The following is a 13,448-nucleotide window of genomic DNA, read 5'->3' as shown; positions in this document are numbered from 1 at the left end:
AAATATGTGAGAAGGTATATAATCTGGAATCACTACAAATAAGATCATTTATGATGAGAATACTAATCCTGAAATGTCTAAAAATCCTGAATTATCAAGAATCAAATTAATTTCTGTGAGATATGCTTACTGGGTGGCAGAGTAGAAGTAGTGGGAGTCTGCTTTCTTAAAGACAGGCCTGGTTTATTCTGGAAAATCTTAAATCAGAGGAGTTAAATCAAAAGGAATTTTTTCTTTAATCTTGTAATTTTTAATCATGTAGAGTTCGTTTAATGCCTTCATTTGTCAGAACAGGAAATGGAAGTTCAAACGTTAAGAATAGAGTGAAGATCTAGAGAAGGGTGTGCTGTGCAGTTGCTTTTTCTTACTACTACTTAAAGCTTGGGAGAAGAAAGGTCATATTTAAGGACATGGAAAAGTAGACGCTGTACTGTGTAGTGAAAAGAGGCACAATTATGTCAGTACACTGTGATTTGTATTAGAGTTGGGGGCAAAAAGTAGAAGGAACTAGATTAAAATGTCAAGATCTCCAAGAAAAAGTTAATTTAATATAAAATGTTGAAATTTTTTTCTCTCTTTTTCCCCCCATCTTCCGCCTCACCTCCACCCCCCCAGCTCAAGCCTAGTTGTGTAGGACACAGCTCCCTGGCCCATGCTGGTATTATGAGCCTTGCGTTCTCCCCAGCTGAGGCAGCACACAGCAGGCCACGGCCACTCACGCTGGCTGCCGGCCACTCATGGCAGCACATAGCAGCCCACGGCAGCACTCAGCAGCCTGCAGCAGCTCGCGGCAGCTCACGCCAACCTCCGGCTGCTTATGGCAGCCCAGCTCCACGGAGACCCATTGTTCACAATCTTAGCTGTAGAGGGTGCAGCTCACTGGGCCATGTGGGAATCAAACCGGCAACCTTGGTGTTAGGAGCACACGCTCCAACCACCTGAGCCACCAGGGCTGGCCCTCTATTATTATTATTATTATTTTTATTTTTCTATGTTCTTATGTGTAAATATTCTTACTGTGATTTTCTCCTCGTTTTTACTGCCTCAGTACCATTGATTAAAACATGGACTAAGGCTTCAGAAACAAAAAAAATCTATATGACAGGAAAAGTGACTTGTACAATCTACAGGTTAAATAAATACATGGTTTTAAAAATACACAAAGTTTTCCACAGTCTGTCCAATAACTGAGTGTTTTTCTAATCACTTAGCTCTGTTTACTTAACTCATTTGCTATTTCTTAGTTATAGGAATAATAAACATAAATATTTTAATTTTTAATGTTTAGTATAATATTAAAATACGAAGAGAAAAAAACACCTGTCTTACATAAAAACTAACACTCTTCTCTACTACCTCCCCACAGCAAAGAAGTTGGCACATTTGGTTATAAGAGTTGAGTATTAAGTATATGGAAATGACCATTCTTATACACTGTTGGTTACTCAAAGTATAAATTACAACCTCTTAGGTGGGCAATTTGTAAATATCAGTTAAAAATTGTAAATGGACTTTTCATTTGACCTGCAATTTTATATTATATATTAGGAATTACATTTAAGTACATTAATAGATAGATATACTGGCATTATACTGGTGTTCCTAGCATTGTTTGTAATAACAAAAATCTAGAAATAAATGTCCACCATTCTAGGATTGGATAAAGAAATTATGACATCTATTAAGTGGAATTCTTTGCTGCTGTTAAAAAGAATAAGGTAGATCTATATTCATGTATTCAGTAAATTTCTTTGAATACCTGCTATGTGCCAGGCATATACTAAGTGGTGAACAAAAAAGGCATAGTTCTTGCTTTTGTGGAGTTTATAGTCTCTTTGTGGGGGAGACAGACTTTAATGAAATATTTGCACTAATAATGCATGATTGCAAACTGAGGTAAAGACTTTTTAAAAAGGGAATCTGACTCTGTAAGAGCCTGTAACAAAACATGACGTGGACTAGAGGATCCACGGAAGGCTTCTCTAAAAAAATAAAGTTTGGCCTGATATCTAAAGATTGACTGGGGATGAATTAAATAAAAAAGTAGGCAGAGCATTTTAGAATTATGGAATGTGTCTATACATAGGTCCTGATGGTGGGAGAAAAGAATGATACCAAGGAGCTAAAGGCAGGGTGTAGTGTAGGAAGTTACATGAGATGAACCTGGAAAGAAGTAGGGCAGAATTTTGTAGGCCATATTAAAGATTTTGGACTTTTAGGGTAATGGGAAGCCATTCAGTGTATGGTGTTTTTCATTATTTATTTGTTTATTTTATTGTGGTCAAGTATACATAACGTAAATTTTACCATTTCAACCATTTCTAGGTCTACAGTACAGTAATATTAAAAACATTCACATTGTTGTGCAATCATCACCATCATCCATCTCCCAGAACCTTTTCATCTTCCCCAGCTGCGGGGACTCTGGCTGCAGTGTGGTTTGGAGGTCGCCCAGAGAAGGGGTCTAGTGAGAGATTATGACAGTAATCCAGTGGAGAGAGATGATGGTAGGCTGGACTAGGGTGGTGACTAGGGAGATGAAAAGAAATGAAGTAAGCTGAGAGGTAATTAAGAGATCAAAGCAACAGGAATTGGAGGCGGACTGGATCAAGGGAAGGAAAAAGGGAGGTATTGAGGAGACACCTAATTTCTTGTCCTGAGCTGTTAGAAGTGATGATCATGGACATAGGAAACACTGACGTCGGAAGCTGCATGTGCTCATACGGAAAGATGACTTCAGGGCATTTATTATTAGGTAATGAAGGCAAGATACAGAGCAGTCTATAATACGAGTCTGTTTGTAGTAAAGAAAAAATATGTGTGCTTATATATGTAAGAAATATCTGTAAGAGGACACAAGCAACTCTGAACTATGGAATAGGAATGAAAGATTGGGGATCTTTTACATTTCAGTGTATATCCTTTGGAACTAGTCACATTTCTTGTGAACACATCATTTATAATAAATAAGCACATATATATACGTTTTTAAAATCTCATTCCCGGGATTCTGAGAGCTGGTATACAGTGTTGAAATAATTGAAGTAATGTTCATTAAAGTACTTCTGATTGGCTGTGAAATATATAGCCTTTAAGTACTTTGTGTGAGATAATTAAGGTCCAGTATCTTTCAGTGTCATTCTCGTTTATCTTAAGAAACAGCTGGATGGTATGTGCTTTAGAGATAAGCACATAAAATATAAGATTTATATCTTATTCAGGTAAGGCATCTCATTTCGAGTGTTTTTTTGTAGTCTTTTCCAAATGGCCTTTTGAAATCCTTTCTAGAAGACATTTATTCCCTCTGGTATGTTGTGTCCCCCTTACCTACCTTTCCTCCCCTCTCCACCCCATCCTACCCCACACACTTACATACAACTGGGTAGAAGAAGAGAATCAGAACCCGAAATTTTTTTCTATGGCCTAGAAATAGATGCATTTCCTTAGTCAGATATAGCTGGGCAAATGATGTGTTATCTGGCCTGGCCTCAGAGACCACAGAATTCTGAACTAGTGATGAATTGATTTAAAAAGTTTTCCATGTAGGCAACTAATAGGGCAGTGGGCATGCTCACTGAGGAAGAGCACGTTTGTAGGTAGAGAAGAGGAATTCCTTTTGAGGTTCCTGTGGTTCATGTACATGCAGATCCCCACTAACCACAAAAGACCGTGAGTTTTGATGTTGAAGTTGTAAATAAATTTTAGTGAGTAGGTGAATATGGAATCCTCAGATAATGAGGATTGACTGTATATAAATTGTCATTAAAGTCATGAGTAAACGTGATTACCTAGGGGAAGTGAGAAGAGGGCCTAGGACATACTCATAGAAGGGACAGGCAGTGAAGTGGGTCTCTTCAAAGGACACTAAGAATGAGTAGCCAGAGAGGTAGAAGGGCAGCCTGGAGAGTGTGGCCTCAGAAGCCAAGGTTTCAAGGAAGGAGAAAGTGGTCAAATGCTATCAAGCGATCAAGTACAAACGACACTTCATTAGATTAAACACCTGAAAGTCTTGGTGACTTTGATGATAGCATTTACAGTGGAGTCATAGGATGGAATCTACACTGAGGAAAGAATGGGTATAAAATAAGGAAGGAGACAATAAATCTAGAGATTACTAATTCAGGAAGTTTGTCAGACAAGGTTGTATGAGGATGGAGAGGGAGGGGTGAAGAGGAAATACTGTACAGGGACACAAGGAAACTTGTTGGTGATGGCTGTGTATTACATGGATTGTGATGATGGTTTCTCAAATATACATAGTTCAAAAACTCAGCAAATTGTATACTTTAAATATGTACAGGTTATAGTATGTCAATTGTGCCTCAATAAAATGTTAAAAAAAATTTAATGCAAAAGTTTGTCTTCAGAGGAGGGCATGCATAAAGGCAGAGTAGCAAAGGGAGTGAGAGGTTGAGAAACCGTGTGTGTGTTTTTTTTTCTTCAGTGGTTTTGTTAGATATAATCACATACCATAAAGTTTACTCATTTGAAGTGTATAAATCACTGGTGGCTTTGTTTTCTATTGAATGTTGTTTTTAAGATGGGAGAGCCTTGAGCGTAATTAAAGACCTTTACAAGCCATGTAGAGAGTGGATTAATTAGTTTTAGACTGGAGGAAAGAGGCTGCTTCTATTTAAACACTAGTAAAAGTGGAAAAAAGGGTGTAAATGCGCTCAAATTTATGGTGTTGGTGGCTTGAGATTGATGGATATCTATTCTAAAGACATGTTTTCTTAAGGAAATAGGAAGCTATTCGTAGAAGAGTGAGGAGAGAAGTTGTAGAATTAGATTTTGAAGACAATGGACTAGCTACTCTAGAGACTAGGAGGTACAGGATATGCAATTACTAGAAATAAAAATGCAATACTAGACAATAATCAAGTGAAACCAGTACAAGTTTGGTCTCTGCTGTGTGTGTTTAAGTATACGAGTGCCTATGTAAGTGTAATTTAGTGTGAGTAATGATTAAAGTGGGTTTCAAAGCTTGTCTTAGAAGTCAATCTGCTAGTATAACAGATGATTGTTTTAATGGAGAGGGAATTTTAATGTTAAAAGTGAAATATTACTTATACACAAATATTACCTGTAGTGGTTCTCAAAGCGAGGTCCCTAAAACCTTTTCATAGGGTCCTGAAGAACTTTCTTTTCCAACTACATATGTGAGACCAGATTTTCTTCATGTACTTCAGCCAAAACAACATAATTGCAACAGATCGAATGAAGATGCAAATATGAAAATCCAGTTTTCTTCTATTAAGTCAGATATTAAAGAGCTTTGCAAAAATGTGAAACTATGCCCCTCTTCTCACAATTTTTTTTTTGGGGGAAAATATAGTTATTTTTCATTAAAAATGTTTTTATGTCACACCGAGTTAATTATCATTATACTTTAATTAAATATTGTTTTAAAATCTTAGTTTTAATTTATAATATAGTAATTATCAATAGCTATAACTGACACAAATAAAAATTATTGAGAGTCCTCAGTGTAATGGGTCCTGAGACCAAAAATTTTGAGAACTGCTGATTTAAATAGTATGCTTCACCTATTAAAGCAATACACTCAGAATCTATCTATAATTGCCTACTAACATATTTTAAAGTGCTAGTATTAATTTTAGATGTTAAATAAATTGGTAGAATCCAAGCCAGTCCACCAGTCCTCTGACTTGTAAGTAAAATCTTAGGTTTGTGATTATGTAGAATATGGAATGCTAAAATGGGTCTTCTGTTGGTTAGGTTCTGGAAGAGATCATATTCTGTTCAAATTAGAAAGGATAGAGATTGAGGGGCTGGATACAGAATTCATATTTGTTAACTGATGTTTATAAATTGGTCTAATTATTTTAACTCAATGAGATGGAAGTGCTTTCTTATCCCTTTGGTTTAGGGCTATAAACCTAAATCGGGAATTGTACTAGTATGTACAAGCAGGATAGACCAAGTGGAGACTTGAACAGATGAATGCTAGAATTGGATGTGTTTGCCTCTTAGACCAACTTTTGTTGTATTAAGTGACCTTCTAGGTGGTTTGGGGGTCCAGTCCTTTTTAAGATAAGGACTTGCCATTGTGCTAGAAGTTATAATAGGTAGTATTTTTATAACAGGACTTTCTTATTTTGTGTGTGTCCGTATAGCCATGGCACAGAAAGTAGAGCTCTTACTTTTTCTGTATTTCTCAAAGGGTAGTTCCTCATCCTACAGTGACTTACTTACCACGTAACATTTAATAATCTGTGATTTCAGATTTTGGTAGAAAGTATTAGGCAAAATTGAAAGTTGCTAAACATAATTTATCAAGAAACAAAACACAAGTTCATAAAATAAAAACTAAAATGGGAAAATAATCACAGATAGTGGTGAAATTTTAAAAATTAAGGTTCCATACAAATAAGCTTGAAAACATGGGTAAAATTGGTAATATTCTTGGGTGACATAAATGACCAAAACTACTCCAAAAGAAATTGAAAATATAAAGAGACCAACTACTGTAGAAGAAATACCATAAGATGTCAAAGATACCTGTCTCCTTTGTCCACCTCTCACCTGTAGCACACCAATGGAATACTATTAAGCTTCTAATGAAAAGATAAAAGTCATGCTTTATTTGTTCATCCAAGCCTTACAAATTCATTTTATAATCCTACAAATTCTCTTTATGTATGTAGCATTCCAAAACTTAACAGCATCAAAGAAGGAAACTATACTAATTTATAGCTGTCAGCACAAAACTCTTGATAAAATATAAACACACAGAATCCAGCAATTTAAAGAATAATTTATACACTCATCGTTGTCTAAAGATAAACACTGAGGGAGGGAGTATCTGTTATATCAGAATGGGACAACCCCTTACAAGCACACAAACTTCCCACTACTTTCCATTGACTAAGATTCAATCAAATGCCCATGCTGTAGTTGCAAGGTGAGCCAAGAAAGCAGTTAGTTGGTATTTTCAGCCTGTACCGTGGAGTAGGCTCTGCTTGCAGGGAAGCCTGTTGAAGGAATAGCTGTCATGCAGGCCACCCGCAGTGTCAACCAGTCACTGTATCTAATCTATACTTCTTAAGTATTTAGCCTCTCTATTTGTTATTTCCTACTGCCACCAGTTTAATCAGGTTCTGATCCTTTTTTTCTCCCTTTGACCATTACAAGGACTCTTGACTATTTTTCTTGCTTCTGATCTTGTCTCCATTCCAACCTATTATCTTAGTACTGTAATGGTGATCTTCCTAAATTGCAAATATGGTTATGTTACTTGCTTGCCTCCTGTCCTTCAGTGGCTCTGTAATACAATTTTAGAGAGGCATCTAGAACTCTCTAAAAGCATATGTTTGTAAGCCAAACTACCTGACTTTGAGTTTGAGTTTTGTCAGTTATTAACTGTGTGACCTTAAGCAAATCACTTCTCTATGCCTGTTTCATCATCTGCAAAATGAGGACTGTACCTACATAGTGTAGGTGTCCTGAGAATTAAATGAGTAAGTACAGTACAGTTGAAGAACACAGCACTGCCTGGTACATAGTGAGTCACAATAAACGTTTGCTGCTACTGCTGCTATTGTTGTTATTGGTTAGATGCCAGTTGAATACTGGAGTTTTTAATCTGCATTTCTTGTTTCTTGGGTTTTTTCCTTAATTGAATTTGTAAGACTACAAGTTAAATACCGTCTATTGAATAGCAGCTAGAAACTATTAATAGATGTTTAGTGTCTGAGGACTTATGCATTGGGTCACACTAACCTCCCCTAGCTTTAAAAATTCTATTTCTCCCAAGAGATGGGACATTGTAATTCTGCTTGTAATTCTGTTCCCTGAGTGTGACAGACGATCTTCTGCATACACAATAATGTTTCCTTTCAAATCTGCTTCACACTGTAATTTTTTTGGAAGATACTCTAGGTGAAAAGGAGTGATCCAAACTTAAGTTATGTTCAATTCAACCATGTGTGGTACCAGTGGAATAAATCAACTGAAGTGACAGTTGGTTGAACAGATACATTGTATTCATTTCTAAGTTTGCTAGCATGTTGGCAATGACAACTACATTATAATTTGCTCTTCTGCCTGAAACATTAAAAATTTGAAAAAAATATGTCTTTGGATCAGGACAATAAGATATTTCAATAACTTTTTTAACATAAATTGTGAAATGTTAATGGTTTATTCATCCCAAGCATTTCAGTTACTTATGATTTGTTGTACACACATATTTTGCAAAGAAGTTTCAACTCTATTCAGTAACTCTTAAGCACTTAACTTCTTTGTGGCATAATATGCAGTAAGATTTCTGTTACAGGAATAGTTGGTAATATCTGATAATTTGAAACTAGGACTAGATCTCCACTGGTCTAGACTTAGAGGGTTATATTCTTAAGCACTATATTATAATTTTATAACATGATATGTGAATTAAAAGTTAGTTTATTGTGTTATATATAATTTAAACTTAAACATTTTTTTTATCAAAATGCTTGTGATTAAAAAAACGTCTTTTCTATCCCTAATCCCACTCCCCAGTGACACTTTTAACCATTTTTATTTCTGCTTCTACCATTGGTAATATTTTCACTTTAGATAATATGGTTTTGCTCCCTTTTCTTAATTTACTCATATTTATAATTGGTTCCCCACTATAAAGAAGAGAAGGAATGATTTAACCCACACATCCTTCCCTTCCAACTTTGCCCCTTTTCCGCCCAGACGTTTGGAATTAGATTATTTAGTTTTTCCTCTTGATTTACTGTCCTCATAAAAATTTTTGTTCTGTTAATTTTAGATGGTATATCTTGATTCCTTACCAAGTAAAAGTATGAAAACCTCTTACTCTCTTACCTCTAAACTTAGTATCAGCTATGCTTTTCTTTTTAACATTATGTAGGTCATTAACATTTTCATTCTGTCCTACAGGCATAAATTATCTCCTTTTCTTTGTCTTGGGTTTATTGTAAAAGTTTTCATCATTATGAGTCTTATTGCTTAGTGTAGAGCTAAGTAATGTGGTACATTTTCTTCTCTTTGAGTCCAGTAATTCATTGATATGTTCAGAAGATACTCACTGAGTGCCTGCTCTGTGCCAGACAGTGTTCTAGGCTGCTGTCATTCACTGGGAATACGGGGAACAAAACAGACAAAATCCCTGTACAGGGCACACATTCTAATGGATGTTAACAATGAACAAATAAATACATATAAAGTACTTGGTATAGAGCAAAAAGAAATGAAGGGAGTGTGGGTGGGGAGTGAAATTAAAATAGGATAATCAGGGAAGCCTTCACCGAAGAAGTGACTTTTGAGCAAAGACCCAAAGAAAGAAGACAATCGGCTTCCTCAGAAACCTGAATGCTTGCTTTCTTACTTTCTTCTCATCTCTAATTGTACCATTTGCTCTAAACACACCGGCCTCCTTGCTGTGTCTCTAGAATACCAGGCATTCTCCTGCCCCAGAGCTTTGCATTTGATGCCTCATATGTTGGAGGCATAGCAAAGAGGCCAGGGTGTTTAGAGGGAATGATACAAGCAGAGATGAGAATCAGGTAAGGAACAGGGTGCCCAATGATATCGCTAAGTACTTTTCAGCACTGTCAGACCTATCACCTGCATTTTTTACTGTACCTTATATTTTACTGTAAGTATCTTATACTACCCTAAATAAAATGTTTACACACTACAACCTACTTATGCTTACATAATTAAACATATAAATAAGAAAAAAGAAAATTTTAATGCAATTATACCAGAGTGTAAAAATGCTTGGACATAACTATACCAGAAGACCTAAAAATAGTGTGCCTTTACATAGAATCACTGTGGGTGAGGTAGCTGCAGATGTAGACTGATACGATGTATTGGTAATTCATGTATCACAAGTGGATTGCAATTGGTGATGTTATTTTTTTAATTGGTAAATAACTTTGGGTAAAATTCTTATCAAAGTACAATCTTCCCTTGATTACACAGTTGCATTTGTGCAAAAATACTGTGTGTGTATATTCGTAGAATGGAGTGAGGGCCTAATCTAAAATAATTACAAGTAAGTTTTTTTAATCTATTTTAAGTGAATATCCTGTGGGACATTCAAATGTCATACAGGTAGCAGGAAGTCTGTCATCTGTGGCCCCTCACTGACTACCTATGAGTAATTTTTCTGGTGATTGTTACCAAAAGTGCCTCCATACATTTCCTAACACCCCTCTTTGAAAAACCACTGGTGTAGGGCTTTACAAAACATTTTATTTGGAGTGAAATGGGAAGCCATTGAAGAGTTTGAAAGGAAGAGTGACATTATATGACTTATGTTTTAAAAGGATCACCGTGACTCTTTGCTGCGCAACGAGGAAAGCAGAGAGAGCAGTTAAGAGGTTATTGCAAAAATCCAGATGGACGGTCACCGTGGCTTACGTCAGAGTGATAGCAGGAGAAGTGGTGAAAAGGAGTCGGATTCTGGATGTGTCTTATAGATAAAGCTGATGGATTGATTTATAAGGCGTTACAAAGAGAAAGTGAAACCAAGGATGTTGCCAAGGTTTTTAATCTGAGCGATTGGAAGGGCAGAGATTTGGGGGAAGACTGTTGGTAGAAGAGTAGATTTGTGAATGGAGGATGATATCAAGCATTCAGTAGTTCTGTTATAAATGGCATTTTAAAAAAATCCATTTTCTGCTTATTGCTGTTATAGAAATGCAATTGGCTTTTAAAAAATTGAGATTATACTTGACATATAACATTAGTTTCAGGTGTACAACATAATGATTAAATATTTGTGTATATTGTGAAAGGATACAATTGACTTTTCTATGTTGAAATTATGTCTAACAACTTGCTAAATTCACATATTCTAGTAATTTGTATGTTCTTTTGGATTTTCTACTAATACAATGATGTAATCTATGAATAACTAGAGTTGTATTTCTTACATTCCAATCCTTATACTTTTCATTTCTTTTTGTTCCCTCATTGCACTGGTTACAGCCTGGTGTACAATACTGGCTGGAATTGGTGATAAGAATCCTTGTCTCATTCCAGATCTTATCACAGTTGATCAGATTGAACAAGTTCCTTTCTATTCTTGGTTAAAAAATAATTTTAAAATTATTAATGGAAACTAAATTTTATCAAAAGCCTTTTCTGCACCTATTGAGATGATTATATTATTTTTATCTTTGGGTAAATTATTTTTATCTTTGGGTAATTTTGTTAGGTAGTAAATTACACTTACTGGATTTTTTGAATAGTCAACCAACCTTACACTCGTGGAATAAACTACCTCGTTGATCTCCATCATGATCAAGTTGAGTTTACTGAGTTATTGCTGGATTCTGTTTGCTAATATTTTGTTGACAAATTTCACATTTTTGTTTTGGAGACAGATTGGACTATAAGTTTCCTTTCTTATAATGTCCTTGTCAGGTTTTATATTGACAGAATTAAGGCTGGCTTAGTTTTGACAAGGCTCTATCTCTGGTTTACGTCCACTCCTAGGGTATTACTTGTCCAGATGGTCCCAGTGAGACTAGTGTTCACTGGAACCTGTTCCCTGGTGGGTCCTTTAATTCTTTTCTCCTTAGCAAATTGAAAATGCCCCAAACTTAGTCTGTTTAACATGTTCGCTCTGTTTCCTGTACTTGTGAATTTGTAGTTTTAGAGGCTTGATCAGATGTAGCTTTGGGTTTTTGTTTCCCAGGAATACTTCATTGTTGGTGTGGACTATTAGCAGAAGTCGCACAACAGCTGATTATCTATCTTTGGGATGACAATAACCAATGATGATTATAGCCTGGGATTATTCATTCATTAAGCGTTGTAAAACCCTTAATGATACTCCAATTCTGTCATCCCTTCTTCATTTATTAGCTATCATATTTCTGTGAAGCAGAATTCCCCATATCTACTGTGTGGTTAACAGTGATATAGTTTTATAAGGAAAAACAGTGTAATTTCATTTATGAAAGAAATATTGAGCTATGAGGAAGATCAAGCCACGCTTCAGTCATAAGCAACATTTCCAAAATGAATGACTCTCCCTATTTGATCAACCACCTTTTTTAAAAGAAGAATAACGTTAACAATGTATATAAGAGTAGTAAACTATAAGGCATTACTTAATTAGGAGAATTGCAGAGGGAATATGAGATAGTTGAAAAAAAGATAGATCTAGAAATCAAAAATCAGAGTTCTGTTCCTGGTTCTGTTTTAATTTACTAGTTATAGACCTTGTTTAAATCACTTAACTTTTTTGACACTTAGTGTCACATTTGAAAGATGAAGCTTTTGGATCTCTTTAAGTTACTTTTAGCTTTAAACTAATGTGGTTAGATTTAATACATATGCTTAGGTCAGATGACTTGTTCATATACAGTTGTACTCCAAGTTTATTCTTAAAGAAAAGCCTATTTTAATTTGATTTTACTACTCCTCTTTGATTAAACGCCCCAAACAAGTTTTGATGTCATGTTCAGCACACCTGCACCCTATATTTTTTATGTTACATAGGCTATGTATATGTAATAATATGCCTTACAGCTTTTTACAAATTAATGATCACGTCACTTTTGTTAATGTTGGGAACTGCTAACTGTACAGTCTCTCACGTAAGAGCTCTGCATTTCTTCTTGTGGAGAACATTGCCAAAGCAAGGGGGGAAATCTAGTTTTTAAATAATTTTTTCAAGGAAAGGAAAAATGACTTAATTCATCCAAGAATGAAATTCCACACACTAGTTTTTCTGAAGTACATTTTTGTGAATAAAAGTCCCTCACTCAGAGGGAGTTTGGAAAAGGCATACAGACAAATGAAGTCCCAGTGTCAAATATTTTAGCCGTTAAAGCATAAATCAGCTGCAATTTTTCAGTGAGATAGTGTCTCAGAAGAGACGAGACCTCTTTAATAATGTTTGTTTCAATGGGCATGTTTTTCTCATAGTCTAATAAGACATAAGGCTGATTTCCATCTCCACATTTCTAAAATAGATTATGCAGTTAAGAGTCAGTCCATATGGAAGATATTTTTGTTCTTGTCTTTCCACCAAATCTTCCCTCCCCCTTTTTTTGTTGGCATAAATACCCATATGTGACCAATTGAATTGATCAAGATGATAGAATAAAATCCTTCGAAATGCTTTGAAGCCTGTATTCATTTCTGAGCACCTAAAGGTAACTCAGAGATCATAAAACTACTTTCTCATTGTATTATTATAAAATGGAAATAGAGATTAAATGACTTGGAGGTTGTACTAGAAAGAGCCTTAAGAAAACACAGATATATAGTATAGAGATGAGAAAGTGGGGAAACCCAATTACAGACTTAAGTTATATGAATACTGTGTAGTTTTTACTGATAAATTTGGAAAATTTAGATGAAGAATGTTCTAGGAAAATACACATTATTAAAATTAGCTAAAGTAGAAAAAGAAAGTTGAATAGGCCCCTAACCATGAAGTAAATAGAGAA

At 35.4% G+C, this 13,448-nt stretch overlaps 1 protein-coding gene across 17 annotated transcripts in view; it reads left to right on the top strand.

Annotated features, from left to right (window-relative positions):
• Window positions 1-13,448, top strand: part of NUMB (NUMB endocytic adaptor protein) — a 136,287-nt gene that overhangs the window by 82,298 nt on the left and 40,541 nt on the right. The window lies entirely within an intron of this gene.

Source organism: Rhinolophus sinicus, chromosome 3, assembly GCF_057876585.1.
Source record: "Rhinolophus sinicus isolate RSI-liver-muscle chromosome 3, RSI-T2T, whole genome shotgun sequence".
Taxonomy (NCBI): Eukaryota; Metazoa; Chordata; class Mammalia; order Chiroptera; family Rhinolophidae; genus Rhinolophus; species Rhinolophus sinicus.
The sequence above is the reverse complement of the archived record's forward strand: the minus strand, read 5'-3'. Positions and strand labels throughout refer to the sequence as shown.